At 45.4% G+C, this 12,407-nt stretch overlaps 1 protein-coding gene across 1 annotated transcript in view; it reads right to left on the reverse strand.

Moving 5' to 3' along the window:
- TTLL7 (tubulin tyrosine ligase like 7) overlaps positions 1-12,407 on the reverse strand; it is a 1,104,754-nt gene that overhangs the window by 1,012,270 nt on the left and 80,077 nt on the right. Inside the window, exon 2 of the mRNA XM_086936338.1 lies at positions 3,337-3,403. The gene's annotated coding sequence lies outside the window, so the exon portion shown is untranslated. The remainder of the gene's footprint in view (positions 1-3,336; positions 3,404-12,407) is intronic.

Consider the following 12,407-nt stretch of genomic DNA (forward strand, 5'->3'; position numbering starts at 1 on the left):
ATAAAGCTGAAACAGAAAGCGCTGTGTCCCTGAAGTGGACACCATGCTCAGCTTTAAAGAATAAAAAAATAAATGAAACAGAAAGCGCGGTGTCTCTGAAGCAGGCACCGCGTTTATCTTTAAAGTAAAAACAAAAAACAGCAAATGAACGGGGAGAGCTGAGCCAAGGGTCTAGCTGGGCGCGAAGAGCCCCTGCACGAGCGGAGACTGAAAACATTTGCCGTGCAAATCTCATGAGTTGAAATGTCTTCAAAAGTCAAAAATGTGCATTTCACTAACGCACTCTGGTTCATTATATTATATCACTGCATTAAAAAGTATTTGTTACGAGTAAGACTTATTAATTTCCAACCAATCTGCACTGAAGACCATACCGGGAGTGAGCTAAGAGGCAAGTTAGTTGTCTTTTGCACGGTAAATGTGGCTTAGATTTTTATTATAGAAGGAGCACCATTATAGCTTAGTACGTTTTATTTTTTAGGGTACACATCCTGAACTCGGGTATTTGAAGGTGCTTGTATATGTGCTGATGAAGACCAAGAGGCTAAAACGAAAAGCGCCGAGGGTACGTGCACTTAACATTCTCCGTTTAACACAGAATCATCTGGACACTCTGGGATTTAAAGGGTCCTCTGGGAGCCAGCCTCTCATTGATTACTTATACTTAGGAAGGGTTCAGAATTCCCGCTTCCTTTGCCGGTGAGGCTGTGTTTACAAACCAGCAGGGACAGCCCGTGACCCGTGAGTCAGGAAGGAAATGTTTAAGCCACGCATCATGTGGGGTGGGAGAGCGCGGTGGTGCGAGAGGGAAGGAAGGCTCTCCAAAAATATTATGATATAGCGGCTGAGGGTGAGGAGCGTCAGCCTGGGCATATATTTGACCAGCCAAGCCCTGTGTCTGAGAAAAACTTGACCGTGCCACAGTCAGACGGGGATCTCTCTCTTTAGGAAGGCATCATTGGCTTGCAAATACATTAGACTCCACGGCGTGTCACTTTCCAAATGGATTTCGAAAGATGGCGTTGTAGAGGCGACGGCTTCCTTTCATGTACAGCCCTCCTCCTCCTCCTCCTCCTCACCCCCTCCTCCCGGCAGATGCTGGGAGAGAGAGCCTGGCCGAAGTGGGTGGGGGGCGAGATGCACTCACAGAGAGACAGACCAGCTAGAGGAAGGAGGCAGCGTAGAAGAAATGCTGTTATTACTGCTGCTGAGTCCACGGCCCAGTCATAGAGACGCAATGGCACGTGCTACAGGCATAAAGGCAGCGTGATGGCCTGGAAAGCAGATGCCTTGGGGAACTCTGCCTGAACCTTACTTTGACACACCTCCTCAGACAACAAAACAACCATTAAACTGAAAGACGCTGTGGACTCGGTGTCCCAAGGGTGTGTACAAAAAAGCCAAAGGGCGGTAACCAAAAACCCTGTAGACAGTGTTTTAAATAAATATTGTCATTGCCCAATAGAAAGCCTGGGCAGGATTAGAACTCCTTCTCCTAAAATACTTTTACCCCAACATGTCTCGCTATGCGAGTATCGCATGCGCGCTTTAACGCTAGGCGAGACCTAAAAAGGGTGTTTCAAGGGCTTCTTCACTGGCATGTTAAAATGTGTGCTTGAGTAAGTAGATGAATGTGAAAACTAGTCAAGGGTTGAATGATTGCACGCACGGATTGATGAATGCGTGACTAAGTGCACTGATGAATGAGTAGTTGAGAAAGTGAATGGATGAAAAATCAAATAGCAAGATTGGAAAGGGAGAGCAGCTCCTTGCTGCCAATAGGACACCCCCACCTTTAGCACCATTCAGTTACTCATGATCCTACTCATCTATTCATCTAGGTACCGTTATTCATTAATCTTTCATCCATCCATATACTTACATGACCAATAATCCATGCATGTACTAATCTATTCATCTAGCTAAAAAATTATTCATTGAGCCACCATGCGTCCTCTCATCCATGTATTAACTCACTAAAATACTCAGGAAAAACTTAAAGACCTGTCTGTTTCCCTGCTTAGTACCTGTAGGCTCATTGCTGAACAAACATAAACATAAACATAAACATAAATCATGCAACAAATCACAAACTGATTCGCCTATACAAGCACTCAGTCACTCATTGTTGAGGCAGGAATAGTTTATACATGGTAAACAGAGATTAATTCCTGGATTGAGCGTCTAAATGCACGTAAAACTGGTACCTTATTTTTTGTTTGGTCCTGTGTCCAAGCTAACTGAAAGTGGACACAAATGCTAAGATCTGCCCATGATAAAATGAGGTCCAGGGCCTGTTCTGTCACCTAGAGGGATGAACCACGTTCATAGCAGGCATGCTGTGCCCCAGAAAAGTCACATAAAGCAGCGGAGGAAACATAGCTAATTTTTGTCAATATTTCTGTGGCATAATAAAGTGGGGAGTACTGGCTCCACTCGTGTCCACTTGATGTGAACCCCAATCCCTTCTGTCTAAGTTTGATTTGCATTTCGAGCACAGGTAGATGCAGTAAATCTTTGACACATGGAGTAGTAAAACTCTGTGGCGTGAATATAGAGGAGCAGTGGAATCCATTTTGGATTGACCATGATTTATCATGGTACAAGATGGAGGGTGGATACAGCTTCCACAGACAGTGAAAGTGCATTGATTGCGTTCACATGAATGCAGGGTTGTGGGGCAGACATTGAAGTGAAGGATAATGGAGACAATCCTACACATGGAAATTGAATGAGAACCTTGTTAGTACGGGACTGGTGATCATTTCATCATGAGTAGAGACATTTGGCAGCTAGTAGAGGTGAGGGAAATGAAGTAGGGGGGAGGAAAGGTGAGTAAGATGAGAAACGGAATATAATGAATTCAGATATAGAACCAGACCATCCCATCCCATCCTGGTGTGCAAAGTTTAATTTTTGGAAACAACGTCATGAAATCTAAAAGGGTACGCGGGGTGCATGAAATCTGAACATTTTGAAATAAGACCAAAGGTACGCTGGGTGCATAAAATCTGAACTTTTGAAAGAAGATCAAAACTCCAAACTGAAATGGCAAAGACAAAACAAGCTCACAAATCCAGCAATATTATTATTGACGCTTTTAGTACAAGAAACAACAGAGTTGACTGAACTCCAGTTTTATGATACATAAGACTAGATTTTGCAGTAAATAATGTATAATAATTGCGAGCTAGATATGGTTATGCTCAGTGGAGAGGTCCAGGCATTACTCGAAACAGTACATGGCAAACCGTTTTGAATACAATTACTGTAATCTATTACAGTTCATACTTTTGTATTTTAAAATCAAATACTGAAATATTAAACTAGACTCACCACCGCGATTGTTAATCCACGTGCCTCACGTTCACATGTTATTCCATCGTAGCTCTCCAAAGAAAACCTGTCAACGTAAGAAGATGCATATTTATTATCATAGGTTATGCTTTTCATTGTTTTCCTGAGGTCTTTCTAACTATTCGCTCTTCTTTTCTCTCACTCGTGGCTTTGAAAAGTACTGCCTCAACATAGCATCAAAGAGCTATATTTAGCGAATGCTGCCAGCGCCAAGGGGCTAAAAGTGGGACAGGATGTCATATAGCGATGTGCTTACACCATCGGTGCGCTCAAGCAAATAAGCGTCAGAGGCAAAGTATGGCCTCCGACTGGATTATGAATGTAATTCAAGTTCTTCGTGCCCACTCTGCTACTTTTATATTCTAATTAAAACACATGGGGGCATATTAGCAAGAACCTCGTTAAAATTATTGCCATTTTAGCAGCAGGAAACAGCTGCTAAAACGGCGATAATGGGCTTGCTAATATGCGTTATATGAATTCCAATAGAAGCCTGTTATTGCCGTTTTAGCGGCAGTTTCCAGCCGCTAAAACTGCAATCATTTTAACAAGGTTCTTGCTAATATGCCCCTTAGGAGCATATTATCTTGGACGACGTTAAAATTATCGCTGGTTTAGCGGCAGAAAACTGCTGCTTAAGCGGCGATAATGGGCTTGATAATATATACCCTTGAGAATTCCAATAGAAGCCCATGTTCACACCAGAACATGGGCTTCTATTGGAATTCTCAAGGGTATATATTATCAAGCCCATTATCGCCGCTTTAGCAGCAGTTTTCTGCCGCTAAACTGGCGATCATTTTTAACGCCGTTCTTGATAATATGCCCCATACTTCACAGGAAACTAAAATAGTGGACTCTTTTCTCAGAAAATCATAGCTTGGCAGGCAATTTCCTTATCTAGTAGGAATCTAAGGGTTATTTGAAGGGCAGACACTTAACAGAAGGAAAGGCAATAAAACCGTCGGTAAAAAAAATCAAACCTTGCCTACCTAAACGCATTGTCAGGATACACATTTATGCTTTTCAGTGCATAACACATAATATCAGATTACATGACTCACAAAAATACCACAAACAAATGGATATGTTTCAGTTTCTGAAGAATCGAATAACAAACACATAGAACAAACTCGAAATAGTAAATGAGAGTATGAGTAAAATAAATCAGAGGATATATTGGAAATAAATATTAGTAAAAAGGGTTCTCGTCACGAATTACTTAAAGGAAAAGAATAAAATAGAAATTTAGTACGGTTAACTTCCCTCTGAACTTCCGAATTCTCTTTCCAAACGCTCCCTTTTAAATTAACTATGTTGTGTCGTCTACTCTATGAGCTCTCTCAAAGGCCTACTACCCTTATGCTGGGTGTCTACATGCTGTCTGTTCTGCTCCTCACGAAATTGGATTACCAATAATGAACATTGCCTGGCTGGGACACACTATTTTCATTAGAGTCTGTGATTGCTAAATACATGCTAAATATGAATGTATACGATAAGTAATTACTAAAGGCTACTGGTCAGACTGGGCAGGTGTGCCAAGTTCGAAAGGTACTTACTTGCATGGCAGACTGCTCCAGTTCAGTTTTTTTTCTTTTTTTCTGGGACTTGTCATTTTTTTCTGTCCATTTATAAAATCTAGACAACAAACCCCACCCAGAATGGGAAGAAAACAAAACCGGAGAAGCCAATCACGCATGGACCTCAAGATTTCTGGCAATGGAAACCACAATTGGAGGTAGTGGTGTGCCCCTATGTTGGCAGGTCTCATTACTGAGAAATTAACATTTCATTCTAGTTTATTTTTTTATAGGGGAAGTGGCTCACAGGCACAAGGCAATTGTTCTGGAGAAATTGACCACATATACATATGATGAAAACAGAATTCTTGCATAAATTCCTGTATTAAGCTTAACTGCTTTTAGCAGTATCATTTGCTCATGAGGGAATTGTTGATTCATTTAACAAATACACGTGAGTTGGGGTAATGGGTCCAGATCCTTAGAAATCCTGCATTAATAGAGCATATCTGGTGGAGGTTACTTGTTCTTGACGATGGGAGACCCCGTCCCCATTACTAGTGCAAAGCTTTAGGATGTGCCAGATCAAGTTAATGTAGTCACTCTTGTTTATGGAAAAAATCAAATGTATTGCTCCCTTATTGGTTTTAAGATGCTTGTGCAAAAAACGGAGGAGGATTGATAGATCCCTGTGACAGAAAGAAAGAGCATTTAACAGCCAACACGAGCTTCGCCCCTCACATTGGCCTTCTGGCCAATGTGAGGCCAGGATCAACCAAGATTACGCCAATGGCAAAAAACATACCAAAGGCGGGAAATGGCTGTTGAGGGTCTTCTACATATTTGTACCAGATCTCTTGAGGCCTCTTGGCTCCACTCCTTTTTGATTTAGTGCTACATATTCAGAAGCTGAGTGGGGGCCCCAGAATGCTTCTACTTCCCCCCTTGTGATTCACAAACTTAGGATGCGCCCTGCATATAGATCGGACAGGTGGACCAATATGTTGGTGGCTAGGAAACTCTGTCACCATTGAAATGGAGTTTCTACCACGCCAGCATATAAATCAGGCCTAAAGTCTTCTACTGGCTAGTATGTAAAATTATTGCAGGACCAAGTCTTAGATTCTGAAAAAGAATCAACCAACAATGAGAAGCCAACAGTCAAGAAGTAAGCTGCTTGGACAGGCAGGAGCTCCTCAATAACCTCTGAAAATGAAATGTATTTGCCCTCTGATAGAAGAAATGAGACTCTGCTACACAAGTAGCACCAAGGAATACATCTTATATGAGAAGGTCAGCCAAAGACCAACAAAAAGATTCTCACTTTGTGATGTTAGTTCAAGAATCAAATTAAGTAACTCATCTCATAGCTGACATCCAACTGACCCCTTGTCACGTGTTCCAACCAGAAAACGTGACTCCAACAGAGCAGACCCTAAGTGGGTAGGCAAAAGAAAATACCCCTCACAGGTTAGCTGAAGTTCACTTCTGCAGCGTTGCTAGGAAAACAATTTGTAAGATGCCTAATTTAACCAAAGCAAACCAAGAGAAGGGATCTGTATGCCGGGTAATTTAGGGTAATGGAGGTGCAGGTGCCAAAACACCTAGAGAGAGACACATAAAGAACTCCTAAGCGAGGATTTGCATAACACTCCTGCAGGTGACCACCGGCAGTCTGCCAGGAAAGACGTCAGACCTAAAGTTTAATCCTGGCTAGACTAGGATGGAAATTATAAATAAAAATTGTCTCCTGAAATATAGCTGCTCTTGTTGAGAAGGCCTCAGATCAGCAGGTTAACAAAGTCCTTGAAGATAATGACATCATCCTGTTGCAGGAAACATGGCGCCTTACCACATCAGAACCACAAGGATTCCAAACCATTGCCCTTCCAGCGATAGAAAATAAAAGACAGTAGGAACCCAGAAGGTGTCCAGAACAGTTCCAAGCTAGACAAAATGAAGCAGATGACCCACATAACAACCACAAGTCAAAAAAACCTACGGAGGGCTTTGAGAGTGCAGAAGCATCCACAAGTGAGCTTTTAATGTGCTCCTCAAATTTGAGGTCTTCCCCAAACCAAACTCCTAGGTTCTTACCTGATTTGCCGGCCGCACTGGGGAAGGGGACATCAGGTGGCCATAAAGATTCTCTAAAATTGGGGGGGAACTGCCCATATAGAAGTATTTCTGACTTATTTTCATTACATTTTAACTGGGCCAGAGCAAGCCAGGAAAAAACTGAGGAGAGGCATCGCTGGACCGCAGAGGTATCCAGATCCCCGTCAGGTCAGGTAAACAGCAGCTGCGTGTCTTCGGCATAAGCTATTATTTTTGCCCCAAGTTTCTCGGCCAAGAAGATCAGGGGGGTAAAATAGATGTTAAACAGCAGTGGGCTTAATGTAGACCCCTGTGGTACCCCTGTGGAAAGCAGCTTGGCCAAAGAAACAAAGGGGGGCATCCACACCTGCTGAGTTCGGTTGGTCAGGAATGACGTCAGCCATTCTAATGCAGAACCAGCAATGCCAATGGATGTCAGCCGCGAGAGCAACTGCTGATGGGGCACCGTGTCGAAAGCGGCAGAGAGGTCTAACATGATCAGAGCCGCTCTGCCGCCTCCATCTAGGCACTCCCCTATAGCCTCAGAGATTTCCACCAAAGCAGACTCAGTACTATAGGTGGCACGAAACCCAGACTGAGCAGGATGGAGTGCATGAGAATCTTCCACAAAGGCATCGAGCTGGCGAAATGCTATTTTTTCCGTGACTTTAGCCAATGCTGGTAACAAAGAGATGGGGCGGTAGTTGGCTAGAATATCAAAGTTTAGTTCTGGTTTTTTGAGAAGCGGCCGGAGTTTGGCCTGTTTCCAGCTGTCGGGGACAGTAGCCGTCCTAAACGAAAGGCCAATAATCTCTACGACCTCGGAGCAGACCACCTCCCCTAAGATACGGGCCGGGCAGGGGTCAGTGGGGGAGCCAGAATTCAAAGATTTGAGGACAGCTAGAGTGGTTGCCTCATTGGGAGGGGAAAAAGCATTAAAAACAGGGGGAATGGGGGGGCAGGGGTCAGATGGATAAATATCCTGGTTACTCTGATCCTGGCAAATAGCGCGCAGGCTGTGCTGGATCCCCACAATTTTATCACTAAAAAAAGAGGACAGAGCCTCACACCAATGGGTGGAAGAAGGAACCAAAGGTTGTTCAGTATGGGGGGAAAGAAAACTTTTCACAATCGAGAAGATTTCCTTGCTGTTATTATTTGCCCTAGAAATCCTGCCTGCATAGAATTCCCCCATTGCTGTCTTTATGGCGTCATAATAAACCCTCAGAGCGGCACGTAGAGCCCCCTTAGCAGAGGGGCAGTAAGCACGTCTCCAACATCTCTCCAGCTTTTTACACTCGAGCTTCAGTGCTTTCAGAGCATGTGAAAACCAGGGCTTGGAAGGTGTGGCGCGCTTGTTAGAGCCAAAGCCCTGTTTGACAGAGGCCTGTACCCCCAAGCTAATCCAGGTGTCATATTGCTGCACAGCAGCTGTAACCCCGGGGCCGAGCACTGGACGGCTCTGCTGAAGAGTGTTGGACAGGGCAAACACATTAACCTTCTGATGGTAAGTAATGGGCAGAGTCGAGGAAGAGAATTTAATTAAAGGCCAGGAAAACCTAATGAGCCTATAGTCCGACCACGGAAGAATTTGGGGGTCGGAAGTGGTCAGGGCAAGATTAGAACAAATCTGGTCCAAAAGATGGCCACCCGAGTGTGTAGGTAGTTTTACCCACTGGGTCAACTGGGCCAAACTAAGAGATTCTAACAGGCTTAAGGAATCAGGTGACTCCTTCGTATCAACATGAATGTTTAAGTCGCCCCGGAGCAGAAAATTGGTGAACCTCAGAGCCCGGGGTACAATCACCTCTTCCAATGCCTTAAGATAAAAACCACAAGGACCTGGAGGGCGATAAATCAGTATGCCGCCCAGTGTGAAATGAGGCGAAAGAACAAAGGAGAAGTGAAGAAACTCCCCATCTCCCAGTTCACTAGAGGACTCACTAAGAAAGGACCAGGAGTCTCTAAAAACGACCGCCACCCCTCCGCCTCTCCCAGCGACACAGTCAGCTCTCATAATTTTATAGCCCCGTGGAATAGCAAATTCAACCACAGGGGCGCAGGAGCTATTAAACCACGTCTCTGTGATGAACAAAATGTCAAGACTGCCCTCGGACAACAGCTCAAATATGTCCGCTGCATGTTTCACCACAGAGTGAGCGTTGATTAGTGAGGCCGATATCGTATCTTTGGTATTAATACTAGAGACTGGCGTAGTTGGAATTGGAGATAGGGTAAAGTTACAAAGGGGACGGATTTTATGGGCGCAGTCAGAGACCGCCCAAGGTTGAGTGCTTTTGCAAACAGTAGGGTTAAGAGCCATGAGCTCCCTTTGGGAATACCTCTTTAGACCACCCACAAAAGGGGACGAAAGAAGGGCAGCAGGGCCGGCGTTAGGCGCGCCCGAGGCCCGGCGGGCCCAGACGGGCTAACCGTTGGCTTAACTTCAGCACGCCAGCAGTGCGCCTGCTGCACGCGTCCGCTGTGCGTACGAAAAGGCATGTGTAATTTATATGTGGACCTCTCTCCCCCAGCTAGAGCACTGCCACTAGCCCGGCCGGGGTCCGGGATTACACCCAAGAAGGCCGCCCGCCCTCCACAAAATCGACAGAGCAAGCCGCGATGGAACGGGGCAGGGAAGGCTCACCTTGCACCCTGGAGTAAAGTTTGCAAGTAAGCAATGCACAGAGCGAATTATAAAATCATAAAATTTAGCATGAGCGTTTTCGCCCAAAAAGATCGATGTCAGGAGCAATTTAAAAGGTAACAGTCACATTAGAGCATACTTGAAACAAAAGTGCCTCAGAAAGAAAATTGCCTCTGCAGGTCTGAGCGGGACCGAATAGGAGCTGCCACCAACCTACTCTAACCGCAAGCGACCCGGTTTGGCCAGTAATTTATATGTGGACCTCCCTCCCCCAGCTAGAGTGCTGCCACCAGCCCGGTCGGGGTCCGGGACTACACCCAAGATGGCCGCCCGCCCTCCACACAATCGGCACAACAAGTAGCGGTGGAACGGGGCAGGGAAGGCTCACCTCGCACCCTGGAGTAAAGTTTGCAAGTAAGCAATGCACAGAGTGAATTATAAAATCATACAATTTTTACATTTTGCATGAGCGTTTTCGCCCAAAAAGATCGATGACAGGAGCAATTTAAAAGGTAACAGTCACATTAGAGCATACTTGAAACAAAAGTGCCTCAGAAAGAAAATTGCCTCTGCAGGTCTGAGCGGCACCGAGTAGGAGCTGCCACCAACCTAACCTCCAAAATCAAATACTGGTTCTTTCTTAATGAGATTAAAGAAGCTATTTCCAGCTTGAAAAGTGAAAACCACCATGGCCCAGCCTCCTCCCAGACAAACTGTTTAAAAAGTACCCGTACTGGTGGTGAAAATGGTGCAGGATCTTTTTCTTCACTGCATTGAAACCTGGACCATTCCAGACTCTTTGCTCCATAGCGACATAGTGCTGACATACAAGAAAAACAAGATGTCAAATACAAAATCATACTATCCCTTCAGCATGATTGGCAAAGAAGCCAAGACCCTTACCAGTATAATCCTGAAAATCAAAGGCATTGGGACCATATGCCTAATAAGATTAAGACATGGCCTCTTCACCATCAACCATGCCTTCATTCTTCCTGGAACCTGTCTTTAAAGCACTCAACATAGAAATGAGAATGATGGTACACAGCTTTCCTAGATCTCTCGGTCACATTTGACCATACTGACTGAAACAAGCTATGGTCCAAACTGAATAAAAAATCTCAGAATCTACTCATGATTTCACACAGACAGGCACATTTAAGCAAGTGAAGAATTGTGCAAATGGTGAACTAACACCAATATTTTCCATTTAAACAGGAGTAAAACTAGTGTGCATGCCTGCCCCCTTCCTTTTCAACATATTAACAAATGATGTCCTTAAAGATCTCTTGAAAAAGCCAGCAGAGAAGTGAAAATTCAAGCACATTCCTCTCTACTCTGACAATTCAGTGCTTCTGGCACACACTCAAGATGTTCTCCAGTGACTACTTCTTCATGCTGAAAAATAGTGCAAAGATAACAGCATCTACATTAACAAAGAAAAAAGCAAGATCATGGTTTGGGGATCGCAATCCAAAACAAGCATTTACAATGCAACGGTTTCGCCTTGGCAAAAGTTAGAGCTATTGGCATTGTAAATGACAACATTTTTATTTATGTGTTGGTTTTGAAAACAGATAAATAAATGACATTGTCATTTACATTGCCAATAGCTTAATCTCTCGCAAATGTGAGACCTATTGTACCCTACTGGACGAGCTCAGCAGACAGCAATTACTACCACACACACACACCCAGAGCCACAGACACCCAGAGCCACACACACACAGCCAGCCACACACACCCAGAGCCAAACACACACACACCCAAAGCCACACACACACACACACACACACACACACCCAAAGCCACACACACACACACACACCCAAAGCCATACACACACACACACACACACATCCAGAGCCACACACACATACCCAGAGCCACACACACACACACACACACACCCAGAGCCACACACACACACACACCCAGAGCCACACACAACCAGAGCCACAGAGCCACACACACCCAGAGCCACACACACACACACACAGAGCCACACACACTCACACACCCAGAGCCACACACACTCACACACACCCAGAGCCACACACACCCACCCAGAGCCACACACACCCACCCAGGAGAGCAAGCACAGCGAGGGGGCAGGGAAGCAAGCACAGCGAGGGGGCAGGGAAGCAAGCACAGCATGGGGGCAGGGAAGCAAACCAGGGGGTAGGGAAGCAAACCAGGGGGCAGGGAAGCAAACCAGGGGGCAGGGAAGCAAACCAGGGGGCAGGGAAGCAAGCACAGGCAGGTTGCAGGGGAGCAAGCACAGCCAGGGGCAGGGGAACCAGGGGGCGGGGGAGCAGCACAGCCAGGGGGCATGGAAGCAAGCACAGGCAGGTTGCAGGGGAGCAAGCACAGCCAGGGGCAGGGGAACCAGGGGGCGGGGAAGCAAGCACAGCCAGGGGGCGGGGAAGCAAGCACAGGCGGGGAAGCAAGCAGGGGCAGGGAAGCAAGCACAGCCAGGGGGCAGGGAACCAAGCACACTAGTCACTAGTAGGTTTCAAAAGAGATCCTGGGCTGCACAATTTTGAGATCAAGTATTTGTGCAACAGCTGGCCGGAGATCCCTACTGGAATACTGGGAGAGGGCATGAACCCTCTGCCTACTCAGAAACGCAGATAAGGAGCAAGATTACACTTTCAAGCAGGATGAAACAGAAAGCATGATGATCAACGCATAACCAGTGCTGCTGCCACAGGCAGAGTTAAAAAGGTAGAATAAGGTACGAACAATTAACATCACTTTTTTACTGCTTATAAATAAAAATC

Source organism: Lissotriton vulgaris, chromosome 1_1 (assembly GCF_964263255.1).
Source record: "Lissotriton vulgaris chromosome 1_1, aLisVul1.2, whole genome shotgun sequence".
Classification (NCBI taxonomy): domain Eukaryota; kingdom Metazoa; phylum Chordata; class Amphibia; order Caudata; family Salamandridae; genus Lissotriton; species Lissotriton vulgaris.